This window comes from Geospiza fortis, unplaced genomic scaffold (assembly GCF_000277835.1).
Source record: "Geospiza fortis unplaced genomic scaffold, GeoFor_1.0 scaffold244, whole genome shotgun sequence".
Taxonomy (NCBI): domain Eukaryota; kingdom Metazoa; phylum Chordata; class Aves; order Passeriformes; family Thraupidae; genus Geospiza; species Geospiza fortis.
The window spans coordinates 3,562,145-3,579,300 of record NW_005054370.1 but is presented as its reverse complement, the minus strand read 5'-3'; the positions used below and the strand labels follow the sequence as shown (position 1 = coordinate 3,579,300).

The following is a 17,156-nucleotide window of genomic DNA, read 5'->3' as shown; positions in this document are numbered from 1 at the left end:
GCTTGTCTGTGTTTTGGATGCATCAAAGCTGTTGTGATTATGCTCTGTGGGGCATGACAAAGCCACAGCTCAGGAGCTTATGGGTGACCTCAGCCAGCCTCAGAGCCAGGGTGGCCCCCCTCCAGCCTCCCTCCTCTGTTTTTTCCTTCCCAGATGAAGACCTGGTCCTCAAGGATTGTCTGTCCTACCATGGGCTGTGGCCTCTCCATGCTGTGTTGTTTCTTCAGCCTTGTGTCTCCACTGGGCTCAGCTGCTAAAAGGCTTTTGCTCTGCAAAAAGGCTGCTTATACTCATGGTCCTGTTGATGTGGATATGCAACCACCAACTCTCCAAAATCCCAGGGAGAACCTTTCTTAGGAGGACCTGAGCAAAATACAGCCCTCCTACAACTGCAGCCTCAATGGTGGCCAGCAGACTACCCTGGACGAGAGCTGGTGAGTAATAAGATAACTGATGTTTTTCCTAGTGAAAATCAGCCTGACTCACCTCTATTTTGTTTCTTTTATTATTATTTGTATTTCTGTGATGACAGACAGCAGATCTCAGTTATTGAGTCCAGGCTTTTATCACCATATAACAGGACAAAGTGCCTGCTGAAAGGTTCCCAGACTAAATCAGTAGGAGGCAAAAAAGAAAAGGCTAAGTCACTTGCTCACTGCTGCCCTATAATTCAGGGCTGCCCTACTCCTCATTAAGCACCTTCACTCGCCCATGGTGGCATTTTTTCCTGCTAGTTTTGCCTCACTCTAAGCCAAGGTTTATAGATAGTCAATACCATTTGTTTTCCAAATAAAAGATCCACTTGGCACATATATTTCAAGACCTGTCGTGCTGCAGGGGGAGCACTTCCTACCGGTAGGGGCTGCTCAGATCTGAAGATTTTTATTGATACTGATCTGAGGCATCAGAAGAACAAAACATGCAGTGGTGACCCAATGCCACTCACTCTGGCTGTGCCATCCTCCAGTAGAGCAGCACAGTCCTGTACAATCAGTTCTCTGTTAGATGAAGTCAGGATCTATTCCTGGGCAGGGATGCCATGGAAAATGTCTCTCTGGAGCTGGTATCTTCCAGGGACAATGTCTCTTTCAAGCCAATGTCTAGCACAGGATAAGCTTCCTACTGCTTGAAATACACATCAGCCTCTCAAGGCCTTTGCAACACTGTGGGTGCTGCTGATGCCGGGAGCAGTTGTACCCATCACTGCACCCACCAAACAGAAGAGATCCCACAGAGTTCAACAAAATATCAGGGCCTGGATCCATGCATCAACTGAAGCAGAATAATTCCCAGATCCAGAGAGAAAAGCACAAACAAAGAGAACCTAGAAGTCAAAGAGACAAAAGCTTTCTGGGAGACCAATGCAGAAAAGCTCTGCCCAAGGCTGGAGGTTTAATGAGAGCTGAGTAGGATGGGACTTGGCATAGATAGAAGCTGTTAGGAACAGCAGTGAAGAACAGAATATGCAGATCGTGAGAGGGGAGAACAGCTGAAAGAGGAGGCTGGGAGGAAAGCAGGTAAAGGGGTGTAAATTTTGGCTTGTGTGTACTAGTACAACTGCTACAACCCTGCAAGATGTGGTCTAGCATGGCAAAAACCAGACAGTTCCAGAGGATCCCTGCAGGAAGCAAAGCTGCTCAGCTGCTCTAAGGGGACAGAAGTGGTGCTGACACTGAGAACGGGCACTCCTGCTCTCCTGCTGCTCTAAGGCTTTGTCCTGGCCCAAGAGTTGGAGGCAGTTTCTCTGGCTTTCTTTTGGGGGGTTTGGAGGGAGTTTTGTTTGTTTGTTTGTTTGTTTGTTTTGATTTTTCTTTTTATTATTGTTGTTATTTTGAGGGGGTTTTGGGTTTTTTTATTGTCTTTTTTTTAAAGGCAGATGGGTTCTGCAGTGGCAGCTCTAACGCCTGCCCCAAGTTGTCTGGCCTCTCCAAGCACTCCAGTGCTTGCTGAGAATGACCCTAGAACTGAACTAAGCCTGTGCCAAGTGCCACCTCTGTGACAGTGGCTTGGACTCACCATGACAGCAGTGTTGGTGAGTCTCTGCTGGTCTGACCCACCATGGTCAGGGTATCCCAGGCTAGCACCACCACCCAGGACCAGCCTTCACCACCCACCAGCAGCACAGCAGGCGGGCAGAGGGGTGAGGGTTTGTTTGCACTGATCTCAGCTCACATCTTGGCTTGGGAAGACATGCCTGGCATTCTGGTCAGTGATGACTGATTCTTGAAGTAAATAATCAGCCATTCTGGAGGGCTGTGCCTATGTATTAGGAGAATTATTGCTTTCTTCCAGCCTCAGCTGTGTAAAAATGCATTGCTTCTCTTTATGAGAAATTCTTATCTCCATCTGTCAGTCACCTTGTCCCAGTGGGGAAGAAGTCCCCAAGCCCTGTCATATCAGAAAATGAGAAAATTATCAATATCTAGAGTGTATATGAAAAATAGGAGCTCTTTCTCCATTTGGGAGAATGAATCTTGATTGTAATGTCTTATAAATGTTAGTGGCTTCTCAGACTTTCAAAAATGTGAATAATCCTGAGGTACCAAAATACTTTACTTTGGAGTTCTCCATATTAAAAACATTGTCTTGCCCTCTGCAGCCATCTCCAAGTCTCTCAGAGATGAGTGGTCCTATACATTGCTTTATGCATTCAGGAAGCAGAGGCAGGATTAGTATATTCATGCAAACACAACAGGCTCTGATGATTGTCTATGTATCAAGAATCAGGATCCAGATCTGGTGCCTAAGATCAGCTTAATAAATACTATCAACTTCTGCCAAGCATAGGAATAGAAAAAATATGTCAATAGCTGTAGCTTTGAATAGGAACACTTGAGTAAAGGAAATCTCTCTTCTTCAGATTTCCACTGGCCTCATTATGCTGCCTTGGAGAGAGAGAAGGGAGCACAGAGGAGACAGCCCCAATTGCTACAGCTGGGCTCTGAGGGGGTCCCATTTGTCTCAGAGATGATACCCCACCCCTCTGCATCACAGAGGTGTCTGAACCGGTCTGGGGTCCTTCTTCCCCTGAAGAGCAGCCACTGACAACATCTGCTGCCCCTCCAGGGGGGGAGGTGGGTGCTCAGGTGAGTGGGCTCAGCCTCCCATCCTCCTCTTCTAGAGCCACACATGCATCCCTGTGCTGCCCAGGGTCTTATGCTGTTGTTGACGCCTTCAAAAGAGTTTATTTTGGTGTCAGTTCCCCATGGGAAACCTGCAAACAGCTCCTTCTCCCTCAGGCTATCTCAGACTCCAGCTGAGCCCCAGCTCTTGTGGCTGCACACAGGTCTGTCCCACTGCTTTGCGCTGTCACTCATGAACATGTTCCTTCACATGCTCCAGTGCAGCCTGAAGCAGCCAAGGCTGCCACATGCCACCATATCCCCTGGCATGCAGAAGAGTAGTTTAATTCAGATCCAGGCTTTATTAAGGCTACCTGGAACCATAGGTTTGAGTCCTGGCTCCATTGAAGCTGGCTGAGGGCTCAAGTGGAAGAACGCGGCAGAACTCGCTACTTCTCCATGCACTCCTGTGATAGGACTCACAATTACATTTGAATCTGTTCTACTATTTTCCTTTTCAAATATCTGTCCCTTTTGCTTTTATGAGTCATCAACTGTTTTATTTCCCTAGCATATTAGATTGTTCCTCTCACTGTAGCTTTGGGCTTTTGCAGCTGAATGGGACCCAGGAGACCTGAGCATGGAGCAATGGGATTGAAGACACAGTAGAACACAAAAAGGGCAGCTGGTGCTCAGCAGACACCACAAGTCACTTAAAATGTCTTTTGTTTTTTAGCTATTGTTTGGTTAAATGTGGTACCTGCAGCTTGAACAATAGGCAGAAGCAGGGTATTGCACTGATGGGCTGTTACGGAGTGCAAGGTGAGGTTTCAGTATGGGAAGCCAGAGGTAGCACATTTGCCTAGCAAGTCCTTCCAGGCAGTCCATTAGCTGAGCTCCCAAGGAGCCACACAAATGTTTATTGAATTTCTTTGAGCCCACACTGGGGAAGTTTATTTAAACAATTTGGTGCAGGGAAAAATGGATGTTGGCAGGGCTTTAGGTTCCAGCCAAAAGTAGATGAAGCTGTGGGAGTGTTGCTCCCAGAGAGAGGTCCAGGCCACCCACACTGGGCTCTTCTTCCTCCCACATCAAGGTGTGCTGAGCCCTGAGGAGAGGTTTCCAATCCTTCTTTGAGTCAGGTAGGTTATTTCTGGGATGCTCAAACTGGATGCAAGTGTCCCACTGCCCAGCTCAAAGATCAGTGTCCCCATAATCTGGGGACCCTTGTTCCACCCCATCTGGGCATTGTGTTGTGCTCCTTCTGCTCTTCAGAGAGCAGAGGACAAGAAACAGGATGCTTTCAGGCACTTTTGCTTTCTCAAAGCTTGTGGTGCTGCTCCAAAGGGAGTTACTCTTTGCATGCACCAGTCCAGAACTTTTTGGATGCACCAAGTGAATGAAATGTAATTTCCTTCTTTTTTTTCCCCATTAAGTTCCTCTGTTCTGAAGTTGAATTGAGTTTTTGGATCTAATTGTCCTTCCCTTTCCAAACAAATAGAATGCTTTGAAAAACTACCTGTACTTTTATACACCCAACATCTGGTTTTGGTAAAAATTCTGCAACTTTTTTAATACTACTTGCAGTCTAGTGGGAAGGGAGGGTGATATTTAGTAGATAATTTTTGCCCTCATTTTTTAAGGAAAAACCCCTATCTATTAATCCTGCTGCTGGAAATTGAGAAAGCAGTTGGGCTGAACTTTTAAGTGAACAAACACTTATGGATCTATTTACACCCGCCCTGAAGCAGACTGCCATAGGTGGAAATGCTGTAATTATTCCCTCTCCCTGGTTTCCACTGTCCTACAAAGATCTCCTGGAGCAGCTTGTTAACAAGTTACTGCTGCACACGGCGAAATTAGAATCAAGTCCTTATTAACAACCAAACCAAACTGACAAAAAATTACTAAAATGGGCAATAGCAAAAGTGAGAGGAGCTGCTTTGAGTCAGTTTTTGCTTCTTAGTCCCATCTATTTAAGAAGGCTGAGAATTACAAATGCAAATGTGGCTGGCAGTTGAGCAGGGACAGGGACCTGAGAGGGAGTGATAGGGAGATGCAACAGCAGTTTTTCTTCTGTTCCTTTTTCCATCACTTCATGTTTCCAAATTTATTCCTCTCCCTAAAGAGTCCCTCTCCTTTGTTATCTTCCTACTCTTCTCCCACCTCCTTCTCCCTTGGTTTATTTCTCAGAGCAGATGATCTCCTCTGCTCACCATCCAGGTTAACTCTAGTTTCAGTATCAAAGATCATTTAGGCTGAAAATAGCTTTTACTGGGCCCATGTTAAAACCCAGAAGTGTTTGGTCACCAAATATCCAGCTGCCCCTCAGTCGGGGTTATCCAGGTGCTGGTACTCCCAGTTCCATGGTCTGAAGCCATTGCGGTTCATCACAACTCAGGAGGGTTGTGAACTCCGTTACAGCTGATTATGCATCACATGAGAGCAGCTGAAAAAGCAGGGAAAAAAAATCATTAATATAGATAGCCTGTCCTTTAGAGATATTTTTGGTTTTATGGCAAGTTTTTTGGGTTTTTTGAAATGACATTAAATTGTTACCGCTTTATGTTCACTAGGAAATGGCCAGTGGTGATATTTACTGTTGCCTTCTAGGGTACAGAGTCCAAATGACTCAGTTATGAAAATAAGCCTTACACTGTTCAGAAGTATGAAATGTGGCTCTTCAGTTCCAAGCATGAAGTAATGATGATTCTGGAGCAAGAGGATGGATGTGCTACAAATTCCAGCGCTGTGAACTTCTGCCTCCCCTGCAGAACAAGGGAACAGAATCCTGAGCTGGAACAGCCTGGATGGAGTCAGGTGTGCGCTGTGTCTTAGTGATGCACTAAATGTCCAAGAGCATCTTTACTGTGGAAAGATATTTTAACAAATCATCTTTACTGTCGCACGTCCTGGCTAGATGGTGAGAGTGGGCGGGCGACAGTCCCCCTCTCTCGGGCTCTGCAGAATCCCAGCTATCAGTGGAGGCATAATGCAGAACAAAAGGGGCCACAGCACAGGCCTGGAGGGCACTGGGTTACTTTATTTGATGGTAAACTCCCTGAGTCCCGGGGTCCCAGGAAACGGACTGGGGGCAAACAACAGCTTATAAAGGGGGTCAGGTCTCGAGGGAGGATACAATGTTCAGTTAATCAGGAGAACTGGGGCTGGAACACAAGGCAGGGAATACAAGGGAGGAAAACTGCTTGGGATAGGAGGGGTTAACAGCTGGATGTTGGGGGGGAAGGGGTTTGAAACTTGGCAGGGAAGTAGCTAAGTAATAACAGATAAGACACCTGACTCAACTGAATAACAAAGGCAGGTCTGTGTCCCTCTAAAACCGGGGGAGAAAAAAACCCAAAAGGACTGCCAAAACACAAATCAAACAATAGACCTGCAAAATAAAAACACACTGCAACATTTACTTTGTGCAACCTGCTCTGGGTAAGCCAGCATTAGCAGAGGGTTGGATCAGACATCTCCAGTGGTCCCTTCCAACCTCAACCATTCCACGATCCTGTGATGATATTAGGAAAAACTTCTTCACCTAAAGGGCCGCCAAGAATTGGAACAGGCTGCCCAGGGCAGTGGTGGAGTCACCATCCCTAGAGGTATCTAAAAGACTTGCAGGTGTGGCACTTGGGGACATGGTTTAGTGGAGGGCTTGGCAGCGCTGGGTTACAGCTCGACTTGAGCTTACAGATCTTTTCCATTCTAAAGGATCCTGGGATAAGACTCTGCATCCATGGCAGACTGGTGGGGAGAGGGAACAGACAACTAGCAGTGGGGAGGGTTACAATGAGTCCCTAAGATGAGAGTCATAGTAGAGATTTCAAAATCTTCACTTCGTTAAAAGAGTAAATAGCCTTTCTTGATAGCAGGAAATGCAAAGCAGGTATGAATTCAGTGCCACTGTATAGCAATATCCTTTGGAAGATTTGCCAGATGGCTCGCAGCAAGACTTTTAGACTGACTTTTTCCCAGCCAGCCATATCATCATCCATCAGAGAGTCACTTTCAACTGACATTGCAGAGCGTGGCTGTCTCCTTTCTGCCTTGCTTCTGTTTATTTCTAGCAGACTTATTTATATCTGGAACTGGTATAAGTGGCACAATTTCTTTGTTTCATTAAAAGATTCCTTGATCTAAACTTTAAAGGATTTGTTTTCAGAGAGATCAAAGTCAACCCAATGTCTGGCACCCCTAAGGTTTTCTTACATCCCAGTCTTCAAGTAAACCTGGAAAAGACATTTTGTGGCAGAATGGTAAACTATGGTGACTAGGTTAAAGTGGAGCTGGCCATGCATTCTTGGGTACTAACACATGCCTATCATCCAGGCTTCTTAATTATTATTTTCCAAAAGGCAAATCAATGTTGACAGAGCTTGCATTACCAGATGCAAGTCAAGGTAAAACCCAGTGCCAACAGCAAGCATGGAAAATTACATCCCATTGCCCAGCAACTCACAGTCAAGCAAGTAAAATATGATTTGCACAGTTGAGCAGAGGCATTGTCAGGGCGCTAACCTAGGAGCCACACACTCCTAAACCCCATCTGTCATGACCTGTTCCTTACTCCTGGGAAAAATTCATGTAGATGGCTCCCTAAAAGAGGCTATTAATTCTGGGTACCTTATTTATTAATTCTGGGATGTGAATCTTTACGTCCCCTGATTTCTAAACACACAGTGGTATGCTGTGACTAGGACAGAGCTGTCTCATTCTTTCCTGTTGCTGTGGAAGGCATTTTTTCCCAGTTTAGTTCAATTATTCCAGGAATCAGCAGGTCTCAGCACACACCCAAGCCTCTCTGCCTGTTACCTGCCAGTGCCATGGAAAGGATGGGGTGTTTGCGGGCACTTTGAAGGAGCAAAGCTGAACAGAATTGCTGAGTGTTATTGTGGAGGGTTGGAATAAATCCTGGATATGAATCATCTTGCTCTTTCTGACCTACTGTCCTAATTGAAACTCATTTATTCCTCAGATGCTCATCACTGCCTGGGTCGTACCTTTTCATAATGAAGCAGCAGCCTAGAGCCGCAGGTGTTTGCCCCACTCCTTCATTACGTGACAAATTAGAGGAGATTTAGCAAACAGACATGCTGAATCATGGATCCTCATCCTCCCCAAACATGACCGCAAATTGCTGTCCTTTTGTTTCGTTGTTTTCTGTGGCAGGACATGGCTTTCCATTGGCTATATGAATTTTACTGCTATGCATATTCCAGTAAAATCAAAGGACTTAGAAAAGGGATTCTATAGAAGCTTTTTTTGTCAAGGCCTTTACACTCATTAGTTATAGTTTAGAGCACAAGCTGCAGGGCAGGACCAGCAGAGTTGCTCCTGTTTGATTGTGCAGGTGTTGATGCTTCTTCAGGAACATCCATCACTTTGTAGATCAGAGATGATAGATGTCCCAGACTCATTTTTCCAACACATTTAAGAAGCATGCTCTTCCCTGATCATCTCATATCTCTATTTATTAAAGGAAGGACTGATTGCCTGCTCCAAGACACCCATAGTAACAGTCTGCCCGGCCTCATCCCTTTGAAGAATTTCCATCCAAGGGCTTATCTTTGCTGCAGAATGATTTGGGACTTCTGGCCAAGAGTGCTCTGCTCCCTGCTCTGCCCGCACTCCTCCTTGTAGGGTAGCAATAAATGGCAGCTGAGTAACCCACCAGTTGTTACAGATGTTGGAGTGACTGCAGACATTGAATCCACCGCTGACCTCGGCAAATCCCCTGGTGCCTCCCTTGAGTCTTCCCAGTGATGGTCTTCCCTGTCATCTAGGCACTTCTCTGATTCAGCTGAACTGGGGACATTAACAATTAATTGTGCCCATTTGGATGCCACTTGGGCAGGCTGCTGTCAAACATTTAGAAAGAACAATCTGGATAGGAATACTGGTCTTTCAAAACACACTTCTGGCAATAGAAGTGACAGCTGTCAAATGCAGCTTGGGCTGAGAGTAACAACCAACATAACCTTTCTGGGGAAGCCATGATGCTTTTATGTATTTCACCCCTATCTTTGAAGGGTTCTGACAGCATTTTTTAAAATCTTAGAATGTGTTGCTGTCTTCACTTTTAGAGATTCTTTTTTTTATTCCATTGCATCTTTTAAATGTGTCTTTATTTTGCAAAGGTACAGCCTTTGTGCTGATCAGCAAGAAGAGACCAGATCCCTAACTCTGGCTGGATTCCGACCCAGCTTTAGATCAGCTCTGAATTTTAGATTTACTCCTCCTTACCAATTTAAGACTTTTTTTACAATTAGTTTTATTCTTAAGGGATTGTCTCTGGAAATGCATTTCAACTAATTTTTTTTTTTTATTCTAGGAAGGAAACTCTTGGAGAAAATATCATCCAGCTCAGAAGAGAACTTTCAGGGAGCAGATCTTCTGGTGAAGGAACAATTACATTACTATCTCTCTGGAGCTGGAGATAAATGGGCTTTATCCTCTTTGAGGCAAAGAATTTATCAGACAACAAAAGTTACAATTACTGGCAAGGAACAAGGTTGGACTGTACAGCAACAAGTGCTTCTGGAGAATCTAAGCCCGATGCATGTGCCGAAGTTACTCTTTATTTTCTGATATGAAACCCGTCCCACATATAAAGGAAACAAATTTCAGCCTCTTCCTTACTCGGTTTTCAACAGCTGCTCAGTTGCTCAACAGTTCAGCCAGCCAGAAAGGAGATGTTCATAGATAACTGGAAATAAAACCAATTTCTGCCACTTCCACGACTGGTTTCAATCCCAGATCCTCCAGCTCAGGGCTGGCATCTTTTACAAATCCTCAGAGGTGGGATTGCTGGTTAATAATTGCTGTAATTCATTTAGGTCATAGCCCTTCTTCTTCTCTTTCTTTTCACTGCCTGAGGGAGAGCTGAAACAGAGATCACCCAAGGCACGAGTGCTGGTTTAACTTACTGCCACAGTCAGCTAAATCTGAGCTCTCTGCTCAATATGCATGGCTCAGTTCACCTCGGGTCTCTGGCATTGCTTTTTACAATTGCCCTTCTTATACTTAAATTTCAAAACCTGAGAATTCTTCTATATATAAGCATAATCACACTGTTATGCCTCCAAATGAATATGAGGCTATTTTCAGGATTTAAAAAAAATCCATTTAAAATACTTGGGTCTGTGTTTTCTTGCTCATGTAAGCAGGTACTTCTATTAAAAGTCTGTTCTGAGAAGTGTCATGTGTGTATGCAGCCTTGGATTAGACTGAAATTAAATTGTGAGAATTTATGGAAAAGCTTTTTGTGAGAAAACATCCTCAGGTACATAGCCTTAGAAACTAGAGAGTTAGAGTTGGAGCTCAGAGAATGGCTATGAATATGGAGAGCCAGGAGTTGGAATAATCTCAAGGGAGGCAACTGCACCAGCCAGGATGAAAGATGAGTTTCAGCAGAAAATTGATCAAGATAACGAAGCAGGAGGAAGATGTCTTGTGACAGCAGCTGGATTTGTAGCATCTAGCATCAAATAGGAGCGTGAAACATAAGTTTGCTTGGAGGAGGAAAAAATCAATCAGGGAATTTCACATAGGATTGTGAGACTATAGAACACTCCAAGGCACCCTGGAACACTGCACCATTTACCCTAATCGGGGGGTGAGTCAGCACTCAATTATACTCAGGCAATTTTATATTCAGTTTTTTATGCGTTGGCGACAAAGCAATTTAGATAATATGGTCAGATAGCAGAATCACTTTCTTTACAAATCTGAGTTCCATTAGCTACAATAAAAAGTATGTCACTCCAAGTGCTCATTTCCCAGCATGGAAGAGAAACATCATGGGGGATCAAGAAGAAATCTCTTCTTGATCCCCCAAGAAGATTGCCAAACTCAATGTAATTGTGTGACACAGCTGTTTTATCCCTGCTTCTGAAGATCAGCTACTCTTGAGACTGCACAGATCCACTGCTGTGTGCAGGAGCTGTCTGAAGTCTTTGCATTAATAATAGCACATGAGATAATGGCTCCTATTTGGGTTGTGTGTTCTAGAGAAAACATTCTGTTCTAATGAAGTGGGTCATATATATGTAGGTACACAAAGGTAGCTCAGTCTATCCATCACAGGGTAAAGAGCTGTGATCTGTGAAACAGAAGAACCTCTGTGAAATTGTGTTATTGGCAAGTCCCATGAACAGTGTCCTGGGGGATTTCAAGGTGTGGCTTTATGCAGCCTTTTGGTATCAGTTCAGGAAAGACAATATGCTAACATGACCTTTTGCTTAATCTTTTAAGGCACTTATTATATTAAATTGGGAATTGCACCTTTAGGAATCAGAAGTTGGAGAGGAAATGAGTGATTTACTATTTGAACCGAGCGATCATTTCAATGCCAGTGACAGACAGAGTTGCCCATGTTCTTTACATGAACAGGCTGTACAAACTGTAAAATCTGCTATGTATGTCTCAGGAGCAAACACACAGCTTGAATCTTCATTCCCTTCCATGATTCCTGTCTCTGTGACTTAATGGACTTTAACAGGAGCTGAGGAAGGACCAGATCTGTAGCACAGCAAGCTCAAAGAGAAATTTCCATTGACTTTTTTTCCCCGTGGATAATACCCTTAAAGATTCAGGGTCAAACCTTCAACTGTCACATCCTGATATCTTTCCACTCAACTAGCTTTTCATGTCTGCACAAGTACTGGGTTCCTGTTCAGCTGAAAAGAAACACCCTTGTTGTTTTTGGGTTGTTTTTTTATAAAATACAGATAGTATTCATGATCTTCTCATGGGGACAATTTTCAGACTGTATTTATCAAGACACAGATATTTGAACTCATTTACTTTGAAGTCACTGCCACTCACACTGTCATAGCATGACAGCACAGCAGGTTAACTCAGCACTTCTCAAATCAGACTACCTTCAGACCCAGTATCAACACCTCTAACCAGCACCTTTCCTAAAGGTGATATTCTGCCTGTCACCTGGTAGTCACTAATTAAACTCTCCAAGTCCTGGGCTCAGAATAAAACACTGTTACTGATAGAAATAGCATGAAGAAAGGCATAAGAAACCCAGTCAACAGCCACATGCTCCAGAGAAAAGGGAACGCCTGAAAGCTTAAAATATGGATGGCTTCTTACTGAGTTGCACTGTTCTTGGTTGTTTTAAATTCTTCGGCAAGAAACAAGGGAGATCTTCTGGGGATGTTAAAATTATATTTTGCTCTGGATTTTATTGCATAAGCCTGAGGCACCTTCCAATCTTGATAATAAATTGACAGTGCATGGAAACATCCTTCCTCCCCTTCTCATTCAAGGTGCGTCTACATCACTTTGTTGAAAAACTAGAAAACAGTGAAGGCCTCACTGATCCTTCCTAAGTAAACAAAAAGCATTGCTGGGAGACCCAATGGGTGCAGATTTGCTTTAAAGGACATTGTGGTTAGTCAGAAAAGGTGGTATTGGCTCGATCTTTGCATAAATAAAGTTGAGTTTCCATTTATTTCAAAAAGAGACCCCTGGTAGTTGTCAGATGATATGTTTTATACCCTAGCTGATGATAATCAAAACATCACCATTTTGGTAAACAGTCACCCCTCTATTGCTCTTTCTTTCAGTTTAAATGGACTGAATGAAAACTATTTCTTTGTACTGACATTTTTTCCCATTTACTATATATTTTTCTCACATTCAGTATCTCTCTTGAATAAGACTGAATGGCTGTCCTGGAATTCCCTTTTCAGGAAAACAAATATTTACTTGCCTTCCTGGAAAATGCTAAGTACACAAAATTCTTAAGCAAATTCCTAGTGAGACATTTTCAAGCTACCTTCATCTATTCAAAGACTGAAAGGGCAAAAGACCGGCCCTTCATCTTCAGTGTTTATTTTTGATCCCCACGAAAGTACTGACAGTTTAAAAAGCAGCTTTCTGTCTCTTTAAAACTGTTTATGAATCATTGTTTGGAATGAGCATAGTAAAGAATTTGAAGCTGATTAACTTAGAAGTTCCATGGCTATCAGCTAGGACAGTCCTCATCTCATAATTTTATCTATTAACAGATACTGCACAACTAACTGACATTAAACTGGCAGGTTTCCAGCACAAAGGTGAACTCAAGTAAAAAATTATATTGAATTTTAATAAAACTTTCTTCAAAAGTCAACCTCTCTAATGTATGAAATAAATCCTCCTTCCTCCTTCTTCAGACCATTTATTCACAGCTATAGGAAATTCTGATGCTCATAAAATATTTCCCATTCTCTACCCCTCTTATTATAGTTTCTCTCTACTTGTGACCATTACCTTTCACAGCAGTTTTAGATTACTTACTCCTCATTTCACTCTTTTTTACTGGCCTTCTCAGAATCTGTACCCCATTCTGAAAATGTTGCTTATCAGGCTCCTCTTCAAGAACAGATCCTACCTTATACCATCTTCAGGCAAAACAAACAACCCACATTTTTACTTCGAGTTTCAAGCTTGAAGCTGGATGAAACTTTGGGGAGAAAAAAAGCCTTGGTGCAAAATCTTTATTTCTCCTGGTTTTATTTCTCCTTCTTACCCAACAGCTGCTTTCTTTCTGTGTCTTGCTCAGGACTCTATCAACTTATCCTAGGTAAGCTATAATATTGGTAGCATTCCACTTAGAAGAGGGGGATGTCGTTGTGAGCTCTGAGCTCTAATCTCCTGCAGATCAGTTCCTTCTATTGATGTTGGCCTGCCACAGACATCTTTTGTGAAAATCTTTTTCTTTAAGATTTTTCCTTCTGAGAAGCTAAGAAGCCTCAGAAACAAAATGTAAACAATGGTTATCTGCTGCTGTGGAATGCAACAGGTAGATCCGTGATTGGTCTCGTGTAGATGTTTAGAATTAGTGACCAGTAACAGCAGAGCTGGCTCTCTCTGTCCAAGCCACAGACCTTTGTTTTCATTCTTTCCTTTCTATTCTTAGCTTAGCTAGCCCTCTGAAATGAAACTTTTCCCTCTATTCTTTTTAGTATAGTTACAATGTAATATATATATATATCATAAAATAATAAATCAAGCCTTCTGAACATAGAGTCAACATTCTCGTCTCTTTCCTCACCTGAAAACCCCTGTGAACACCGTCACACTGGCCCAGAAAAATTATATATTCACAGGATTAGAGACAAGCTTGGGGCTCTCCTAGAAGATGACCTGGCTGTTTTGCCTGAATTCTGCTCGTGCTTATTTTTTACTCCATTGAAACAATGTCACTTACAAGGTGATTTTGTGGTTTCTCACCTCAAAAAACCTTTGTGGTCAGAGAGCTTTTGGTACTGGCCAACATCTGATACGTCCAGACCCCCATTCTAATCAGTATTTATGGAAAAATCACTGCTGGTAAAGTGAAACGTAAGAGAATCTACATCCCATTTCAAACTCAGTGTTAAGATATCTGCTGGAGAGCAGCCAGGCCTGGTTGCTCACACTGATAGATGGTGGGGAAAAGGAACACATGTTAAAATCAGCAAATGGATAAAATTGGGCTTGAGAGGGATTAATACAATGGGGAAAGCTTTCCAATGTTTCAAGATCAACGCCCAAGCTCCCATGCTAAAAGGAGAATTTTGATCCCAAATAGGAAAATGTTAAAAAATAGACTGCACTCTATTCAGGAATGTATAATACAAAGCTTCATGTCCATCATCAGGACAAATCTTATATATTCTGTACAGCAACATTCATTTATCAGGGAAGAGTATTCTATGAAAAGGATGGGTGGTGGGAATTCTGAGCCTGTCTTCCTGCAACTTTCAAATTCTTGTCCTTATTGACATAATTAGCAAAAATTTTCTTGTTATATATAATTACTTTAAACAACTTTTAAGATTAACAAACTGTATTTTGGATTTGGATGTGTCGATCAATAAAAAATACTAATTTAGATTTTTAAAGAGAGATAGTTATTATTTCAGGAATCAAATTTAGATTTTTTAGCAGAAAAGAAGGGCTCTTTGTCAAGTCTGTGCAGTCTCTGCAAGGTTTTGCAGTAATGTAGTTGTTTTACAATACAGAGATCTTAGATTTGGAGATTATTCTGCAGAGACCCAGACTGTGGAAATTGTAGTTCAGTTGTTGATGGCCAGCATGGCAGGATCTGGCTATGAACAGAGCATTAGATCAAACCCTTCTTATTTAATACAGATTAAGAAAGTCTTCTTACTTCTAATCTCACTCCTGCCTCCTGCCTTGCTCTGAAACACTTGTGTAGATCTGCTCTGCTGTGGAAAAGACTTGTCAATGTCTGTCAGGAGAGATGAGAATATGTAGTTTTTCTTTTCTTTTAACATTAATCTTCCAGCTGAATAGAACTGGCAACATAAGTAAAATTTTGCTGCTGGAGTTATTTTGTATTGATTGCATTTTTAAAGATTTTTCTAGCAGGGAGGCAGACATTTTGTTATTGCCATGAATTAAATCAAAAGGGCTGAAAAACACTGCAGGCCCTACTCTGACCCTTATGGATCAAAAAGCCAGTAGAGGTTTTAAGAATAAAAATGATCCTGGATTAAACTCTGGCTTTAGGTGTTAATAATTTAACACTACTACAGTTTTGCCACCTACCTCTGACGTGCCATATGTGGACCACACTGTGATCACTGCAGTTTAAAAGCTGTTTTTTCAGACAAAAAGGATAAATTGAAACTTTCAGTGGAACACTGGAAAGTGAGGTAGATCCTCAAAGAGGTTATTCCTGGGCCAATGACCCATCATTAACATTTAGAATCATAGAATGGTTTGGGGTGGGAGGCACCTAAAAATTGGTCTAGTTGCATTTAACAGATTTTTCTATAGCATGGACTGCATGAGAAGCTTCCTTTCCATAAGCCCCAGAAAAGCACATCTCGATTCTTACAGCTTTAAAGGATCCCACGGCTGCCTTGATTACCAACATCTTAGCTCTGTACATTTAATTCAGTTCCTAATGCTCCTCATGTAGCACTAAAGCCATTTAAAAGAATGTATCTGCTTTTAAAATCTGGCTTTTTTTAGCAGCTCAGCAGCAGTTACCAGGCTTGTAAAGCTCCTTATGAAATCTCACCTGAAAACACTGATCTGCAGCACTGTGAAGTTTTTCCCACTTCAAAGGGAAATCTGCTGCTGCCACCCCAGAACTGAGCACAGCAAGAGCTGAACCTGTCACTGGTGGCTGATGTCACCTGTCAATGTGTGTTTGTTGTTCCATGGAGACTCCCAAGCTCTAATGTCAAAACCAAACCAAAACAAAACAACCCCCTCTAAGAAGGTCTTTTCACCTTGTCTGTTTAGGGAGTTGTTTCACTTTGTCTCTTTTTGATCAAAACAAATACCCAGGACTCTCTTTCAGATTCCTGGAGATGCCACATAAGTTCCCAGTAGTCTTGCAGTTGCCAGTGATTGTGATGCTATACTCTTCACATTTTATTTTCCATTTGGGGTGCATAGTGACAAGTGACCCAGTTTTCACTGAAAGCATGTTCAACCCTCTAGACTTAAAAATGGGTGAGAAATACACGGGGAAATTGTAAATATTTTGAGTTTTAATCAAGATTTTCAAGTTGTTTGCAATACTGCAATCCCAGTAGCATCAACATTGATACATCTGAATAAAAACTATGTTTTACAATTAATTAAGCCTTCCGTTAGAAATGTTAAGCTGTGGAAAATCCTAAATATTACCCTCTTCTTTCCCTTAATATTTCAGCTTTTGGGTTACTGCCTCCCATTTTCATATATACTCTCAGCTACAAAGGGTTAAAAGTCTTGGAATTTCTTCCGACTGGCATTTCCAAATTTCTCCGGGGGCCCATGTAGCGCTTATGCCAAAATGCTTTATTATTATACAAAAAGAGCAAGAGGTGGAGAAGGGAAAAAAAAAAAACAAAAAAAAGCCCTTTACAATTTGTCCTCCAGAACCGGGTCCTGCTGGCGATGTGAGGGAAATCGCCCCAGCACCAACGCTGAACACCCCTAAGGGTGTTTAGGAACAAACCCGGAGATGTTTTAAGGAACATTGGGGTGGGTCGGCTCCGCTCCATCCCAAACGCCCCTAGCAACCCCGACGTCGCACGAAGCCCCGCCGGCACTAAGGGACACGAACACACACTACCCACC

General features: G+C 42.6%; 1 long non-coding RNA gene across 1 annotated transcript; it reads left to right on the top strand.

The window, feature by feature from the left end:
• Positions 1-283: 283 nt before the first annotated feature.
• LOC102042308 lies at positions 284-3,814 on the top strand. Its single transcript, XR_265404.1, has 3 exons — positions 284-434; positions 2,861-3,074; positions 3,677-3,814. It is a non-coding gene; the product is annotated as an uncharacterized LOC102042308 (long non-coding RNA).
• The last annotated feature ends 13,342 nt before the right edge of the window (positions 3,815-17,156 follow it).